The sequence below is a fragment of the Monodelphis domestica genome, chromosome 6 (genome assembly GCF_027887165.1).
Source record: "Monodelphis domestica isolate mMonDom1 chromosome 6, mMonDom1.pri, whole genome shotgun sequence".
NCBI lineage: Eukaryota > Metazoa > Chordata > Mammalia > Didelphimorphia > Didelphidae > Monodelphis > Monodelphis domestica.
The window spans coordinates 66,830,111-66,849,295 of record NC_077232.1 but is presented as its reverse complement, the minus strand read 5'-3'; the positions used below and the strand labels follow the sequence as shown (position 1 = coordinate 66,849,295).

General features: G+C 39.1%; 1 protein-coding gene across 22 annotated transcripts in view; it reads left to right on the top strand.

Moving 5' to 3' along the window:
- SOX6 (SRY-box transcription factor 6) overlaps positions 1 to 19,185 on the top strand; it is a 673,059-nt gene that overhangs the window by 425,532 nt on the left and 228,342 nt on the right. The gene's annotated exons all lie outside the window — the stretch shown is intronic.

Sequence of the window (19,185 nt, the reverse complement as noted above, 5' to 3'; positions counted from 1 at the left end):
GCCACCAAAGGAGCATGTTATGATTCATTTTTACATGGTAGAAAACAAAGGACGAGTGAAACAAGGTAGTTTGGAAACAGAATCAAATAAGACCATATCATTGATACTTGGAGCATAGTTGGTCCACCTGGTTCACAATGTCTGCCCAAGGCAGAAGAAATGGGGACTTCTCCAGGCATAGTGGTATGTGAGGCATGAAGGAGCCTAGCAGGATTTTAAAAAAGAAATAAACCTAAGTTCTTATTGCTTTAATCTTACAAGTTTAGTTATTTATTGAGCCAGGAAAACCTAGACTCAGATCTGGCCTTTGGATCACCATTGGGAATGACAACTTCTCATAGTCCTCAGGAAACTCTCTTACACTCCAAGTTCTAAAGGAGCTAAGATAGCCACACTAGGAGTCTGCTTTTAACCCCCCCCCCCAAATAACTCAACCTAAAACCAAAAAGTAAATAAAACAAAACACCCCCCCCCCCCAAATTTAGTAATGTAAGCTTTACAGATTTACAAATTAGGGTTTGTAAATGGTATTAAGAGGATCACAGGGTTATAAATTTAGAGCTGGAGGACACTGTAGAAGACATTACTTCTAACCATTCCATAAAGACATTAAGTGATTTGACTAAGATCACACAGCTAGTAAGAATCTGAGGAAGGGGACAATTAGGTAGCTCCTTGGATAAGAGAGTCAGACCTAGAGAGGGGAGGTCCTGGGTTCAAATTTGGGCTCAGATACTTCATACCTGTGTGATCCTGAGCAAGTCATTTATCCCAAATATCTAGCCCTTACCTCTCTTATGCCTTGGAATTGATACTTAGCATCGATTCTAAGACAGAAGAAAAAAGTTATTTTTAATTTCTTTAATTTTTATTAAGTATTTTTCCATGGTTACATGATTCATGTTCTTTCTCTCCCCTTTTTTCCCTCCCTCCTCCCAGAACCAACATGGAATTCCATTGGGTTATACATGTATTTTCACTCAATAACTTTCCATATTAATTACTTTTATAATAATTTAAAAACCATAACCCTATATCTAATACTCATATAAACAAGTGAAAAATCAAATATTTTCCTTCTGTATTTCTTTTCTCACAGTTCTTTCTCTTGATGTGGATAGCATTCAGAAGGTAATGGTTTAAAAAAATATTCTGAGGAGAGATTTGAATCCAGGTTTATACTTAACACATCTCCATGAAAAGAGTCTAGTGGCCCCAGGTCAAGAGAATGAGATGGTGAAGAAGTTGTCCTCTTTCTGCTTGTATTCTTCTCTGGGAAATTATTACATAAGAATTATGATCTGTTCCAAATCATAGCATGAGCTCATTTGAAGTGCTTCCTATTCAGCTCCCACAGTCCCCTTATGGGACCCTACCTTTTCAAGATCATGGTTTATCATTCTCTGAGTCCATTTCTTTAAGCTCTATTTTCCAACAGGAAATTGAAAATCTCTCCCCCTGAATCTTTCCAGTAACAAAAAAGTGCATAATCTTTTTGCCACACACACTGGGAGAGGAATTTTGAAAACTGAAATTCTAGAATTCAAATTTCCTCTTCCAACGTGTGTCCATTAGAGCAGGAGTTCTGGCGGGTTTATCTGAACAATGCCTTGGCAATAGTTTTCATATCTTCTCTCTGAGGGACAACTTAGCTAAGAACTAGGAGATTCATTACTAGAATGTTGGCAACCAGGCATTGATTTTTTTTTTTTGTGGACCCATGAAGATGAAAAAGGAAAAAAAAATTACTCTAATTTCACAATGATAATAGTTGAATAGTAGAAGGTGCCAAGATCTCCATGGTTCTTTAGATGGCTTAAGCTGGAAAGGACCTTAGAGCTCCTCTCTCCAAACCCCTTTATTTTATAAATGAGGAAACTGAGGCCTGGAAAAATTAAATAACTTATCATTGATTGCATGAGTAAGAAGTTGAGCTCTGACTTAAGTGCAAGGGCTTGAATCCCTAACTCACCTTTGAATTCTGCCCTTTCCATTGTATCATACTGCCTCATCCTTTTAGTTGTTGACTCTCTCAACATGTGAATTTATTTCAATGATCATCAAATTGACATACTTATAGAAAAATTAAATTACAGTTATATTGGCTTTCTAACAATAAAGGAAACCAGAAGACATAAAGCAGTTTCTGCTAAATGAAAGTCTGGCTTTAGCTTTTTCTAGAAGTGGAAAATAAGAATTGGTTTCATTATGTATCCAAAGATAATTTTAAAAATTACTTAGCAGCTTTCTTGGTCATCTTAACTTGCAGGACTCACAGAGTATAAACAGACAACTAGGAGGGTAATTTCATTGAATGCATCAATATACTTTACATATGATAAAGAAACAGAGATATTGTGCAAAGAACTTGCCAAGATTTTCTAAGTTATATACCTTTCAAGGATCTACATGATGTTACATTAAAAATTGTTATAGTTATATATTATAATGATATAATTTTATTATATAAATAATTATAATAATTAATAAATATTATTAATAATATTATTAGAAAGAAACCCTTTCCTACAATGGTGAATTGGCACATACTTAATTCAGTGTAAAAGTGGCCCGTTAGGAGAATGATGAAAACTATGCTAGAAAGCAGAGTTTAGGATCAAGAAATGAAAGAGGCCAAAGTGTAAAGGCTACTTATGATCTTTACACCTGTGTATTTTATTAAAGAAGAGAGTCAGACAGTGCTGAACAGGGAGAGCATCAAATGATCTTATAACAAATAAAACTAACTCTAGCTTAACAGATCAGAGATGACTTCAGAATTTACTGTCTTTTTGCAGCCATCTCATTAAAGCAAAGGTCAAAATAAGCACAAAATTGGAGAAAAGATTAAAGATGAGAAAACATCCTATATATGATTATGGCCATTGAATCATAATCTGTTTATTAACTAGCATGTCAACTTCCCCAAACAGAAAAGAAGCAAAAGTAAAGATGTGAACTCTATTACCAATTAAAACCGTGAAAAACACTTGCTAGAAGATGGTATTAATAGTCAATCTCTTTTCCAAGTGGAGAGACATCATATCCAGGGATCATACTGATTTAGAGTATTACATCAATTGTAGAGTAGAATTAACAGAAAAAAAGAGGAAGTCCCTGAAGAGAGCATGTTAGAGATTGATATGAGATCCAGCTAAACATTTGATGATGCAACTATATGAAAAACAACAGATGAGATGGAAGAGATCTGCTGGTGCTTTATAGTAATGGATTCTTACTAGTGACAACAGTGAAACCAAGATGGAATTTACTGTCTCAGTACCCAGCTGTACCATATAAAAAGTGGTAACTGCATATAAATAGAAAGACCCTCTGCTGCAGGGGACACAGTTTTAAGTACACTCATTTTCTACTCTCAAGAGATCTCAAAGTGGGAAAAAAAATCTAAAAGAATGGAAAAGACCATAATTTTTAAAAAGATGACTAAAGACAGGGATAACTGTTGACCTCTGTACCTGCCTTCTTATCGAGAAAGTTTTTATAGGAAGCCGGCAGGTGGTAGGTACAGTGGAAAATGTTGGACTTGGAACCTCAAAGACCCAAATTTGAATTTCATTTCAAAAACTGTGTGATCCTGGGCAATTCACTTAAACTCTATCAGTTAGTTTTTCTTCTCTAAAATGGGGATAATAATAACATTTCACTCATAGGGTTGTTGTAAGTATAAATGAGATAACATGTAAAGTGCTGTACAGCCCTTAAGTGTTACATAAATATTAGCCATCACCACCATCATCATTATCATTAATGGGATATTCATTTACTTCTACTCTATTTCATTCTTACCTTCTTAGATGTGATCCAGGTATAAACTGTCCTACAAAAAGTTACTATCTTTTTTTCTATTCTATTTAAAGATCTGCAGATTATTGCACAAGTGAATAAAATGATTGCTTTCTTTTAATTAAATAAGAGTACTGAAATGTAAGTCATTCTTCAGTAGACTTACTGAAAGTACTTTTGAGACAACTCCAGTAACAGGATTTCAGAGATGATTATGTACTTCATCATATTCCTACATGGATTTTGTTTCTTTAATTAGATTTCAATATTTTGAAAGCTTTTCATTCTGTCTAGAAAGGTGGCATCTATTAAAATATTCTTAAATATTTATGAGTCAATGTTTTTATTATTGTTATTATTATTAGCCCAGCCTGGTGGCTCATTTTAGTGGCCTGAGGTTCCTTCTGCTGGTAAAGCTGAGGCTGATGGATGGCTCAAATATGGGAGTTTTGAGCTGCAGTAGAGCTAAAGCTGATTGGGTACCTGAATTGAGTCCAGCACCAATTTAGCAAACCACCAGGTGCCTAGGGAAGGATAAATTGGCCCAGGTCAGAGAAATAACAGATTAAAGCTTTTGTGCCATTCACCATTTTGGATCAGGTCTATGAATGACTGTGGCACTTTTAGCCTGCTGAGATGGGGAGAGCGAGTCTCAAACAATTTTTAAAAAATTCTTATGCTTGAAGAAAGCATAAGAAGGAAACAGGAAGACTTTCACAACATATTTTCTAGAGACCATGTCTTATATAAATGATTGAGAGGTGTCTAATATATAAAATCTCAGTATATTTATTGATTTTTTTTTCATAAAGTACCCGACTCACTAGGACAAAATAAAGGTTCAAAGACTTTTCTCAGACAAGGATATCTTCTGTGAGGCAGAGTAGAATCATGAGATCCTAGGTGTAAATCTTGACTCTGCTATTTATTATGTACCTTATACCATTTAGTCTCTTTGAATCAGGAGGTTGAATGAGATGATCTGTAAGGTTCCTTGAAGCACTAATTTATATGCATTATTAAAACCACATAAGATTCTAAGCCAGAAAGGAGTCTGGCAGAAACTAGGTTTAGGCTAAGATCCCACACCATATAATTAAATAAACTCTAAATGTATTCATGATCTAAATATAAAAGGTCATATCATAAACAAATTGGAGGAGCAAGAAAGAACACAACTTTGTCACAGCTAGATATAAGTGAGAATAAATGATTAGATAAGAGATAGAGGGGACTACATAAAATAAAACAGACAATTTTGACTATATAACTTTAATAAGTTTTTGTATAAAAATTCAAAAAATTCAAAAAAATGTGTATAAAAATTAAGCAGTGTCTTATATGCAAAATTCATTAGGAACCTATTAAAATATATAAGAATTACAACTATTTCCTGATAAATGATCAAAGGATATGAATAGGATATTCTCAAGGGAAGAATTCTATACTATCAGCAGCCATTGGAAAAAAAATGTTTCATATCACTATTGGGGAAGTGATGAATAAAGCAACTCTGAGATTCTATCCATCTTTAGCAGATTAGCAAAGATGATAAAAATGCAATATGACAGTTGTTGAAGGGATTATGGGAAAAGTGGCACATTGGTATATTGTTGGTGGAGTTGTGAATTGGTCTCTTCATTTGATTTTAAAAAATTATTTTTACAATTACAATTACAAACAATTTTTAACATTCATTAAAAAGAATTCTGAATTCCAAATTCTCTTCCTCCCTCTTTTTCCTCCTCCCTCCAAAAGAAGTCAGTGAATTTTATATAGACTATACATGTACAGTTACGCAAAAGTCCTTCCACTATGGAAAGCAATTTAGAGTTATACTTCAAAAAATATCTAAAATATTTTGAGCTATTAAGGCTACTACTGGGACTTAAAGAAATCAAAGAAAACAGAAAATATACAAAATTATTTATAGCATTCCTTTTTGTAGTGGTAAAGAACTGGAGAAAAGGAGGTATTCCCTCAATTGGGGAATGTATGAACAAATGAAATTATAAGAATATTATTTGATGAGAGATTATGAAAGGAATAGTTTCAGAGAAATCTGAGAAAATTCATGTGAACTGTTGCATAGTGAAGTGATCAGAATCAGGAGAATATTTTGTATAGTGACAACATTGCTGTAAAGAAAAACTATTTTGAAAGAACTCTGATCAGTTCAATGACCAGCCACAACTCAAGGACTGATGGTAAAGCATGCTGTCCACCCCTGGATAGAGGTGTAATGTACTCAAGGTGCAGAACAAGATATATACTTGGATTTTCTGTTTCTGTCTATCTATTTGTCTGTCTCCTTTCCCCTCTCCACTCCTTACTTTCTGTCTTAGAGTCAATGTATCCGTTCCAAGGAAGAAGAGTGGTGAGGGCTAGGCAACTGGAGTAAAGTGACTTTCCCAGTGTCACACAGCTAGGCAACTGGGGCAAAGTGAGTTATCCAGGGTCACACAGCTAGGAGACCAGATTTAAACCCAGAACCTCCTATCTCCAGGACTGACTTTCTTTCCACTGAGCCACTTAAGTAGCCCGCTTGGACTATATGTTAAGAAAGAAAGTTCCATCTTTCGTAATAAAGATGCTTTGTCCATTTCTAAACAGTGTGGGCAATTTTCACTCATTGGAAGTCTTGAGAACATTTCAGAAATAAAAAGTTCCAATAAGATGTGCTATTTCATAACTAGCATAAGCTATAAAAATGCATATTCTTTGGCAACTAGAAGTCCTAAAATCTTAGAGTTGGAAGGGACCTCAGAGACCCCATGTCCTTATTTCTCACTTTACTTTGGAATTTTATGCAGACATGGCAAGTTTTGCCACCAGTATTTACTCTTATCATCAGCTTTGATTGAAATGCTTCAATGCCTTATTTGTGGGATAATTTGCTTTATGAGTAAGAATGTGTATATGAGCATGTGACTGTGAGAGGGAGATGCTAGAAAGCTCATTCAATTCAACAGACATTACATGGAGATATAAAGATAAAGTAAGACTCAATACCTACCTTCAGGGAGCTTCCTCAGTACAGTTGGGGTATAACATATGTTCATACCCAATTAGAATGCAGCTTAGAATGTAGTAAGTACCCAGATCCAGAGAGAAGCAGGAAAAATTGATAGGAGACAAATCTCCTCCAAAAGGTGGATCTTCCAGGACTAATTGGTGTGGGGAGATTGGTGGGGGAGGATTGGAATAGCTGAGCCAGGTCTTGAAGGAAGGGAATTTTTTTTCATCAAGTGGAATGTGGAATTGTGTCAATTTTTCTTTACTCCATCTAAATTCCTGGAATAATGGGAAAGCATAGTCCCTTCTGAAGCCCAAGCCCCAGTTTTAAGTACTGAAGAGTTCAGTGCCTCTTGGAATTTTTCCTGAAGGTCTTGAGGTCAGCCTGGAGAACACTGAAGCCTCTTGCTTTGACTTTGGCTTCATGGAACCACCAAATCAGTTGGGACAGAATTCAGAGGTAGGCGTTCCCTTCTTTGTTCTCTCCTACTGCAACCAACAGTTGACTTCTCCATTTGTGCTGTCCTATCTTCTTTTTCCTTTTTTTTTTATGTCCCTGGCTTTGTCACCCTTCATTGTAGAGTACTCCCTACCAATCAGGGTCTTTTCCTCATCATCACTACATTTTGTGGTCAAATGTTCAAGCTTTTTGGGGAATGCAGTCCAGAGAATTCCTCTCATTGTAGGAATTGAAGTCTCAAAGACATATCTCTATATTGTAGAGACTCTACACTTGTAGAGACTACAGGCTACATAATCCCATTTACCCCTGTAGGTTTGGTGATTGACAAAATGGCTAGTTTTGTTCTTCGGACACCCTCCTAAATGTCCCCTTTAAATGACCCCTCAACTCCGCACTGGCAATCGATCCCAACCAGTCCTGAACTCCTCTCTCTTCAGTCTGTCCTCCCAGAGAACAGTACCATGTTTGGTACCTCTTCTGCCCTTCTTTTCACTCTCCCCCTCTCCCTTCAGTGACACCTACCCAAGAGTGAACCCCATTCCTTTTGGGTTCTGCTCCCTTGGTGACAGCAAAGTAATCCCCTAAACTAAGCTGACTCCCCTGAGCTCAATCGGTGTTAATTGGTTGAATTCCCAGGTAATACATTTTCATTCAAGGGATCTCTCCTATAAATAACCTCTTGATTTCACAGAGGTACCATCATGGGGAGAGACTTCTGGTACCCTGTCAGGGTGGGGGTGAGATATTTTGAAACTGGCTGGTTTTAGGATATTCTTTCAATGGCCCCAGGCAGCTGACTACCTACAGGACAAAGAGTTACCCCCAAATCCTGGCTGAATTCTTTTATGTCAGAGCTGGGACATTTGGGGCCAGAATAGGGACAGATCTGATTTTGGAGTTGAGAAAGACCTAAGCAGGCATCTATGGACAAGTATAGGGTATGTTTGTATAGGCAGCTGTCCTAAACCTCAGCTGTGCCTGCTAGGGCCCAGACACCCTGCCAGGCACACTTCCGGGACTTCTGTCGACTCTCAATGACTTCCTCTTGGCTAGCACCCGCTGATACCTGCCGGTAGGCACATGGCCCCTCAGGGCAGCAACACCACGGATTGTGTGTGAAGTGTGTAAATATTTGAGTCTGTTTATCAGGCATTTAATAGGTGTTGTAAATATTGTATGTGGCATGTTGGAAAATACCCTGGCTGCATATTTATTGTGTTTGGGCTTGGAACCAGAAGGCCATATGCTGTGGAGGTGTGAGGACAGTGTAAGGCCTTGAATGCCAGCCAGGTGCCAGGCTCCTGTGTGGCCTCAGGCAGCAACTTCATAGAATGCTTAGAGCTGGAGACCTTAGAAACCTCAAGTCCAGGTCGCTTATTTTACAAATGAGGAAACTGAGGCCTCCAGAGTCTTCTGAGGGAGAGTCCTCTTTTCCTATTGTACCAGGCTGAAGGCTATTGATATCCACTGCCACTATTTCCTCTTCCACTCTGCATAAAACAGGAAATTCAGCTGTTTGACTTCTCAGGAAGCCTCCTTGCCCTGGCATAGCTTTCCCCTGAGTCATCTGCTCATAGCACTCAGGAGGCAACTGAGGCCCCCACTGCGCTCTCTGGAGATAGCAGTGGCATGGCATGGATGTGAAGGCTCCCAAACACAGTTTGGCAAAGGAGCCTCTGCCTAGTGAACAATTCTGCCCCCCCCCAATTCCCTGATTAAATATCTTGGGGAAAGGGGAAGCCCTAGTCTATAGATACAAGGGTCTAGCTAGGCTCACATTTCTAGAGGAACTTAAGAGTTTCAAAGTGTTTTCTATTTTTCTATATTATAGATATTTATTATATTTTTATATTACATATTAATATATTATATAGTTATATATTATTATCTTATTTGATTTTCATAACAACTCTTTGAGGAAGTTGCTATCATTATTCCCATTTAATTGGTAGGAAACTGAGGCCCAGGGAAGTTAAATGACTTGTTCGGGATCATGTGGTTAAAAAGGTCCAAGGTAGGATTTGAAAGCTTGGGGTCTCTAAGGGCAGCAAGAAAGTTTTTCAAGCCTCTGAGAGGATCCCGTGGCCATGACAGATGACGATGGATTTTCACTTTCTGGATAAAGCACAGATGCCCAGGGATGGACTGATTTGGTGCAACACAGATATTCCAAAAGGGCTTATCCTGGGGGAGAAATGCCCTGGGATAATTGTGGCATCCCAGCTGTGGGGTTGGGAGTCTGGGTGGCAGACTTCCATGAATTGTTAGGGGAACAGTGGAGTTAGAAGCATGAATAGCCCTCATTTGAGTCAGGTTTTAAAGCTGGAGAGGGGAGGAAAAGAGGGAAGTAGAAATGAGAAAGGAGAAGGCATTGCTGCTGCTGAGAGAGAGAGAGAGAGAGAGAGAGAGAGAGGGGGAGAGAGAGAGGGGGGGGAGAGAGGGGGGGGGAGAGAGGGAGAGAGAGGGAGAGAGAGAGAGAGAGAGAGAGAGAGAGAGAGAGAGAGAGAGAGAGAGAGAGAGAGAGAGAGAGAGAGAGAAATCCAGTCCTGATCCCGGTCCTCCTTTATGGTGGCAAAGGTAATAGGGAGAGGACCCTCTTGGTCCTGTTCATCCAGGCTAGGTTTCATGAAGCTCCAAAGAGAGGAAGGATTGACGTTTTGTAGAGAAAATTCTCACACCTCTGGGGAAGAAGCCAGCCTGTGTGTCCCTACCAGCTCAGCAGGCTTCCTTGCCCTGATTGTGTGTGACAGAGAACAATTGCAGCATTTATACAACTTTTTATTGACTGGGGACTGGACAGTAGCATATGGAAGCAGTGACAATGGATGGACTGATGGGAAAACAAAGAAATTCCAGTATTCTGGTGTTTTGAAAAAAGTCATTCAGAACTTCGTCATATTGGTTCAGCTGTTGTAACCAAAGACAGATAAGATAATAGAGGTCTTTGTGGTGGGTTTGTACTGAAATCCTTTATCTTTATGATGCACTCGGGAGCCTTTAGAGTGGAAAAGCTCTTTAAATGCCTGTTGGATTCAGACTTCAAATTAGATGCTGGTACACTGGGGGAGTGTGTGTGGGGGTCCTTTCCCAGGCATTACCACAAAGTCACTTTTATCTCCAGAGACCTTCCCATAGGCGCGAAGTTGCTTCAGCCTTCCCTGTTTATTTTTGTTGACTTGGGCTGCCCTATTTTGTGGCATTTAAAAGCAGGCTCTATCAAAAAAGGCAAATGCAAAAGGCCTGTGAAGTGGGGACATCACAGCTCATCTGATGTGTGTGCAGACTTGGGGTGAGACAGGATGGTTGAGCCAGGTCATCTGTGAGCAGCGAAGATCAAATGCACCTCCCTTTCATGACTGGCATTGTATCGGGCCTTTCTTCTCCAACAATGTCCATAAAGAAAAAAATTAGAACTGACCAGGGAATTTGTTCACTTCTTTTTCCAAAGCTCTCCTTTTTCTCTTCTTTGGCACCTCCCTGGTCGGCTGGCCTGGGCTTGTAATTGACGGTGCCCTGGGCTGGCCCTTCCTACTTTAATCATTCTGGGATGGATGTTGAAATGACCCTCTCTTCTTCTCTACTTGTCTTTTTAGTGCTTTCGTGGGATTTTTTTACTGTTAAATCCTATTGGGTTCATGTGTGATGAGGTCACTATTGAAACTGCCAGGGAGCAGATTTGTTTACAAGTCTCTTGGCCAGTGGTTCCCCATGTCTTCAAGGATGCTGACCCTTTGAATGTCCCCCCCAAAAGTCCTGTTTGAAACCCCCCCTATAATTAGTTTTGTTAGGGTCTTGACTCGGAAAATACATAATGACAGGAAGGTACTATAAATTCATTAACTTTTAAAAATGAATTTATATTTTATTTATCATACCATCATCTACATTCATTTGAGAAGTAAACATGTTTTGTTTTGTGTGTGACATATCTTCATAGAAATATGTGCTAAGCACAGTGTTTAGTAAATGTTTTTTCTTTTGTTCATTTTTTATTCATTCAGTCTACGGAAGGGAGAGACTCATTCATTTTTGGATTTGCATATGGATTCATGACCTCATGCAAAAATACCCATAGCATCATCATATGACTCCTTTGAGATTGGCAGCTTTTGTGCTAGAAAACAGTTTTAACTGGTCCTTTAAGGCCCTGCACTGTCTGGCACTGATTTATCTTTTCAGCCCAACTCCACACAACTCTACTCTGTTTGGGTTCTAGCCAAACTGTACCCTGATCTCATTTTGTCTTCTTTTGCCTCCATATTTTTGAGCAAGGCTTTTCCTCTGTGCCTAAATTTCTGCCTGTTGAAATTGTTGTCTTTTCTTTAAGGCCCAGATTTGTGCCATCTCTTCGTTCAAAATTTTGTACAGGACTTTGTCTGTATCTCTGCTCTGTACATATCATGTTTTTCTATCAACCTAATGAAGGCAGAGACTATGCTTTTTCATCATTGAATGCCAAAAGCTTAGCAGAAGGCTTTGTGATAAGACAAAGGTTCTCTACCATTTTGTGGGTCCTTGACCCCTTTGGGAGTCCATTGAAACCAATGGACAGAGCCTTCCTCAGAATCACATTTTTAAATACATAGAATAAAATACATAGGATTGAAAAAGTAAACCAATTATATTGAAATGCAATTATCAAATAATAAAAAAAGTTTCATAGATCCCAGGTTGAGAACCCTTGAGTTAGATGACATAATTTGTTAGGCTGATCAAAATTTTCTCTTTTCAGGTTGTATGTAACCTTAATGTATTGGAGTGGAAATTTATATGAAAATGAAGAATTATTTTCTTGGTAATTATTGTGTTTCCTTTAGTCTTTTCCATTCAGCAGGCTCTTGGTCTACCAGATCATGGGGATCCTTTGATGGGGAACAATATTCTCAGGGATTTGGCTTTTGAGGAAACCAAAATTCTTGGATCATTTAAGCAGTTCTGTCATGTATTGAGATATGATGGAAAGGGTGAGCCAAACTCTGTCCAGTCTAGTGCCGTGCAAGCTGCTTGCATCGGCATATTTCAGATTGGAAAGTTCCAGTTTCTTCCCAATACTACCCTCCCCCTTTTCTTAGTAGTGACCTTTTAAATTACACCCATTCAGTAACACTTTGCCACATTCAATAGGCATTGCATGTGGAGTTGCTTTTGTGAAAGTAGCAAGAAAAGTTTCTCCCTTAAACATATTTAAAACCTAGTTTGGTAATTTATTATGTTTCCATTTTTGTCTAGCTGTGCAAGCTACCTGATCACTACATCATGATTTTATATGTCCTAATCTCTTTCATTGACTTTTTTTTCTAGTAGGATCTAGGAACACCCCAGGATCTTAGCTATAGTTTGCAAAGTAGAAAAGTTGATATCTTTTGGTGATTTTTTTCAGCTTCTTAAGATTCCCACAAAATGAGGCTAGAGGGCTGATTTCAAAACTGTTGTAAGGAAGGATGGTATTTGAAAACTTTTGATGAAGGAAATTGCCACTGTATTTACATTTAAAAAAATGTTTCCTTATTTACGCACTATTGACTTCCTATTGAGGCTCAAAATTTTAAGTACAACTGGTAAAGAATTCAATGGATCAAATTCAGTAAATCTGAAGTCACTGGAATAAAGGCCCCTAAGAAAAATGTGTCAATTTTAAAGGTCTTTCCTAACTGAAGACCATTTTGTGATAGAGCCAAAGGTTAATAAAATCAGTAGTGAATGTAGCAATTTTACAGATAAGCTATTCACAACAAGTGTAGTTACTTGAATAAAAAGCTAATTCAGTTCTAAAATGCCACATGCAGTAGCAGTGAATAGCTGCTTTTAGGTGCTTTCTGGAGGAGGATAAAGTACAGAATCACAGCACTCTTCTCTTCCAGCGTCCCTGGCTGCCTGTAAATTGCCGTGAATGGGACTGTGGGCTGACAGGCTCTATTAAGACAAACTGCCTTTCTCATCGGAGAGATAAAATAAATCAGGTGTTTAGTCAAATTAAAATACTTCAGCTGGAGCAGGCCCTGGGGAGCACTGATCCACCTGACAAATCTGAGAGAAACTCAAGACAGATGTGGTTTGGGGATAAAGGCGACCCCATGGAACAAAACACACACACACATACGTACATACATACACATACAGAGAGAAGGAGAGAGAGAGAGAGAGAGAGATGGAGAGAGGGAGGGAGAGAGAGATGGAGAGAGGGAGGGAGAGAGAAGGGAAAAAAAAGCCAAAAAATAAAACAGCATTGTCTTTGGAATTAGAGAATAGATATGGTTGTAGTTGAATTTCAGACACATAAGATATGATGTTGGAGGAATGCAGGCAGGAAGACTTTCCTGATGTTTTTTAGGAAGGCTTTCCCTTCGTTCTCATTCCAAGCCTTGCAGAGGAGGTGTCTTTTGTTACTTGGAAGAGTAAAGAGGCTAAGCAGGGCTTCCAGCTTGAAGGATGTGAAATAGGTGATGATGGCAAGCTGCTCCCAGTGACCTTTGCTGGCCTAGGTAGAGCCTTAAATCTGTCCAGTTTTCTTTGCTATTTTATCAGAATTTAAACCATAATTAATTAATGGCTAGATTATTCCATTGAGAAATAAGACAGAGCATTGGAGCGTGTGGGAAAATCTCTTGATGTTTCTTCACATGCCAGGGAAATCCCAGACTTACTCCACTAGGTCCCACAGGGTTCCCATTGGTTTTACCTACCTTCTTTGTAATTTCTATTTTATGATAGAATTTTTATTGAAAGTATTTATTTAAATTTGGGAGAATCCAAAAGATCTGAGTTTGAATCTTGACATATGACTGGGCAAGATCCTTCAGTGATTTGGACAGCAATTTTCTTCTTGTAAAATAAGGTAGTTGGAATAGATCAAGGGTTCTTAACCTGGGTCTTTTTTCATTATATTTTAATAATTCTGTTTTGTTACATACATATCTATTATAATAATCCTATGTATTTTGGGATTTAAAAATATATTTCTGGGATTATATCTACAGATTTCATTGGTCTGCTAGAGGGGGTCATGACACACAAAAAAGGTGAAGAACCTCCAGACTAGCTGATTTCTTAGACTCTTTCCCCATCTGCTCTTTTCCTGTGGTCTCTTCATTTCTGGGGATGAGTTCATCTCCATTCCTGAGATATGATGGCATAGAGTATGTCTGCAGGTCAGTTCTTTGAACCCAATCAGGTACTGCTATTTTATCATGGAAACATCACCTTTTAGGCAATTAAAATAGAAATATACTACACCCCAGCTCTAAAATGTATAATTTCAAACCAGAATTGCTAATAGAGCAAAGACAGCAATCACAGTAAAGGAAAATGATCCAAAGCAAAATTCATAGACTTTGGGTATGCAAACTGGTCCATGATAGTGCTTGAGGTTTGACACTAACATGGAGGCTCAGTGATTTTACAGATGTGTTCAAGGTATGTTTTTGTTATGCCATATTCCACTTACCTTTCAGCTCAGTTTTCCTGGAAATAACATGGGCATCAACCAACCCACCTCCACTCTCAAGTTCTTTGGAAAGTCTTGAGCATTTCAGAGCAGTACAAACCAAGTTACTCCAACAGCTTCCCCAAGAAAACCCATCACCCAGGTTAAAATGCAAATAAAGGACATTCATGTCCACAATGCTTTTCACTGTAGAGTAGAGTAGAAAGCAAGTCCAAGTAAGGATACCTGGTTTGAAATCCTGACTTGGATAGACAAGAACTCAATCCTACAGGGCCTCCCAAGCAATGTTCTGTGTTTGTATATTAAAGGAGAATTGGGTATTTGTTTGCTGGAAGAAAGCTTCATAGTGGGGACTTGCCCATAGGTTTGGATCCTCCAAAACAAACACACAAATGCAAACATAAAACCCATCAGGTGTGTTGCCTCTCTCTTACTATCCTTGATGTCTGTTTCAGGTCCTAGAAATGAGAGTCACTGAATTGGTGTGATAAAAACTAGAGAGGGCAGGATGTAATATTTCTACAAGTTCCATTTAGTGGTTGGTTCACTGTGTTCCATAATTCTAGGTGGTCTTATACATTTTTCTTAGTCTTAGACAGGAGTTCTTTACTTGGAGTCTCTTGATGGTCTGGTGTTGCCTATAAACCCTCAGCAAAAGTTTTTAATGTATAAAATCAAATATATAGATTAAAAGGGAAGCCAATTATATCAAAATGGTTATAAAAATACATTTTAAAAGTTTTGGACTTGAGGCTGATAACTTCTGCCTCAGAGCAACTTTTTTGTGAGCTGGAGAATCTGTTGCTTCCATCTTCACACATAATAAGAAACTTTTTATGCATCATCCTCTGCTCCTGGAGTTATTAGACAGTGGGAAAAGGGACCAGTTCTTCAAGGTCAGGGCTTTCATTTTTGTCTTTGTAGCTTTAGCCTTCACCCAGTGCCTGCTCAAGAATGGGTGCTTAATAAAAACTTAATGATGAACTGAAGTGATTGAAGTTTGTGGGAATGTTTTAGTAAGTCTGGAAAGAAAAAAAAGTCCCTGGCCCTTCCCTGGGGAGTTCCAACATCCCAAGTGACTCTCTTTATCGCGATTCCCATTCTTAATCATTGTAATTATCTGGGAACTCTCTCTCTCTCTCTCTCTCTCTCTCTCTCTCTCTCTCTCTCTCTCTCTCTCTCTCTCTCTCTCTCTCTCTCTCTCTCTGCTGCTCTTTATTTCTGCCTCTTACAAACACACACACACACACACACACACACACACACACACACACACACTCAAACTTGGAACTGGAAGACATCTAAATGAAGTCCTTCATTTTCCAGAAGAGGCAAAGTATGAGTTGCCTAAAGTTGTATACACAGGTGCTGTGATCATACAATTCCTCTCTCAGGCTCTTAGATGTTGACCTGGAAGGGACCTCAGAGATCAGCTAGTCCAATTCCTTCACTTTACATAGTAGAAATGACAAGTGAGCAGTAATGGCCAGAGGTAGGATTTGAACCTAGATCTGACTTTGAAAGCCAGTGACTTCTCCACAATATCACACTATTTTCAGGGTAGTTGAGTAGTATGGTGGATAGAGTTCTTGGCTTCTTCATGAGTTCAACTCTGGCCTCAGATACTTACTAGCTGTGTGACCCTGGGCAAGTCACTTAACCCTGTTTATTTCAGTTCCTTATTTGTAAAATGAGTTGGAGGAGGAAATGGCAAACCACTCCAGTATCTCTGCCAAGAAAACCTCAAATAGGGTCATGAAGTGTTGGATAGGACTGAAAAATGACTGAACAACAACATTTTCATGCTCAAGCTGATTTTAGCTAGTGACTAGGTAGACATTCTAGAAATAAAAGATCAGAAAAAGAGGTGGTTTTGTAGGTTTTTATTTATTAAAAAGAATTTTATACCTCACCAACATTTTGAGATATTTATAAAATCCTATAATAGATGGCAAAGAAGACAGTTCAGAGATGCCTTATCTTGAGTGCTTGGATCTGCTCGATTATCAGAGCATGGATGAGAAGATGTTTCTTATTTCTTTCTCCATTCCTCCTTTGTTTCTCTCAGTAACAAAGTCTCTGGCTTTTGGAGAGGTTTCCTGATATACTGAAGGAACCTTTTTTTTAGATCTAAGAACCTTCTGGGCTAGACATTTCTTCTTTCTCTCATTTAGATCCCTCTTGCTTCTCTCTTTGCCATTATCTTTGTTTACTGGCCTTATTAGATCCAACCCTTGATACAATCACATTTTTCTGGTCTGAGTTAAATCTCCAGAGTTGTGTGAAAAGCCATATTCACTCTATAAACTTTAATAATGTGTAAAATAAAAATTCCACATACAGGTGTGATGTTACACTATTGTTCTTGAGTCACTCTTTGTAGGCTACAAGCCTGCAGTTTGGTCTTAGATTGTCAAAACAGTGTCTTAAGCCTGTGGTGCTTTTCTGCTACAATAGAGTCACCTTTTAGTGGCCCATCCTTGTCCTTAGCTTGACCAGGATCCCATGAAGGAACAGCGCCATCAACAACAAAAAAGGCCTTCTTCCTGATTTCTTTATCACCAGGCCCCCTTCTTGTCTTCTGGTGTTTCCTCTGAAGGAATGAAGGGGGAAGGACAGCCATCAGGAGGCTAGTCACCCCCTCTCACCAAAAAAAAAAAAAAGGACTATCTTTGTCGTTGCTGACAGCTGGTGGCTTCTTTCTGAAAAGCTTTCAAATCATAGATCATTCCTTCATAATGAAACCTGTGTGGCTTGAGTACAGTGGGTTGAAATTCTTATCTTGTGCCACAGTGAAATGCTCTAATTTAGATTCACAAAAGGATTCTGTACCCTTTACTTAGGAGAGCTGTGCAATTTACCCATAAAAAGACTGTTCAGCACCATTAGTGCATGTCGTAAGTGTTCGGAGGCTTCATCCTTATTAAACACCATATCCTTATGCATAACCTTTTCAACCCTGAGAATGTTTGCTTCCTTTGAAGGATGACAAGTGAAAAAAGGGGTGAGGGAGCCCCAAAGCAACATTGTTACCTTCAAAGAATGAACTTGGGAACTTCAGCTTGGCCCTGCCTTCACTCCCTACTCCCACCCCAACCATTCCACCCCCTCTAGACAGTGATCTTGGTTGAGTTCCTTCTTACTGGTGGCAGTTTTGAATCCTTCCTTAGGCTCATACTACAGACAAATGAGTGTTCCCTGACACTATCCGTAGCAACCGGGGTTCTGATCTCAGGGCCACATGGCATTATTGTACTATGCGGAAACCCTTGAGGATGATGCTCGGGTGATATAGAGATGTAAAAAAAAAAAGAAACGTAAAATTTGTACCAAATATTGAGGAGTTAATGCCTTGTCTTTTTTTGTTTGTTTGTTTTGTTTTGTTTTTCGATCTCTGTTTTTCACACAATCTAAATTGTAGGGTCAGAGATTTAGAACTGGGGGAAACTTTTGGGAAGCCTAGGGATCAAGTCTAATCTTCTCTCATTTTATAGAGAAGGAAACTGAGACCCAGGGAGATAAATGATTTGTTGGAGGTAACAAAAGTAATAAGTAACAGAAATTGGGTCCCAACCCAGGTATTCTGACCAGAACTTTTTCTTCTATATCATTCTGGCTTGAGAGCTATTCCTATTTTATAAGACTAGATAGTTTAGGTGCTTTAAATACTTGAAGGCAACTACCATGATGTACTAGAGTCTTCTCTATACCAGATGAAACTTCTTTTGTTCTTTTAACTAGTCCTCATAAAGAATAATTTTAACTACCAGTAGAGGTATCTAAGTGAATAGAGCACTGGGCCAGCAATTAGAATTCAAATCTGACTTGATACACTTACTAGCTGTGTACCTCAGAATGTTCAATTGTAAAATGGGGATCATACTAGTGCCTACTTTTTGGGGTTGTGAGGATTAAAGGAAATAATCTTTGTAAAGTACGTTCCCTCCCTCCCTTCCTTCCTCCCTTCCTTCCTCCTTTCCTCCCTCCTTTCCTTCCTTCCTTCCTTCCTTCCTTCCTTCCTTCCTTCCTTCCTTCCTTCCTTCCTTCCTTCCTTCCTTCCTTCCTTCCTTCCTTCCTTCCTTCCTTCCTTCCTTCCTTCCTTCCTTCCTTCCTTCCTTCCTTCCTTCCTTCCTTCCTTCCTTCCTTCCTTCCTTCCTTCCTTCCTTCCTTCCTTCCTTCCTTCCTTCCTTCCTCCCTCCCTCCCTCCCTCCCTCCCTCCCTCCCTCCCTCCCTCCCTCCCTCCCTTCCTCCCTCCCTCCCTCCCTCCCTCCCTCCCTCCCTCCCTCCCTCCCTCCCTCCCTCCCTCCCTTCCAAACCTGAACACAGTAAAGCGGGACTGGCCTTGGTGCATTTAAAAATGTCATTCTGAGAATGGGACCATAGTTTTCCCCATACTACCTTTGGGGTTCAGGACATAAAAAAGGTTGAGAAACCCAGCTCTAGTGACTGAAATATGTGA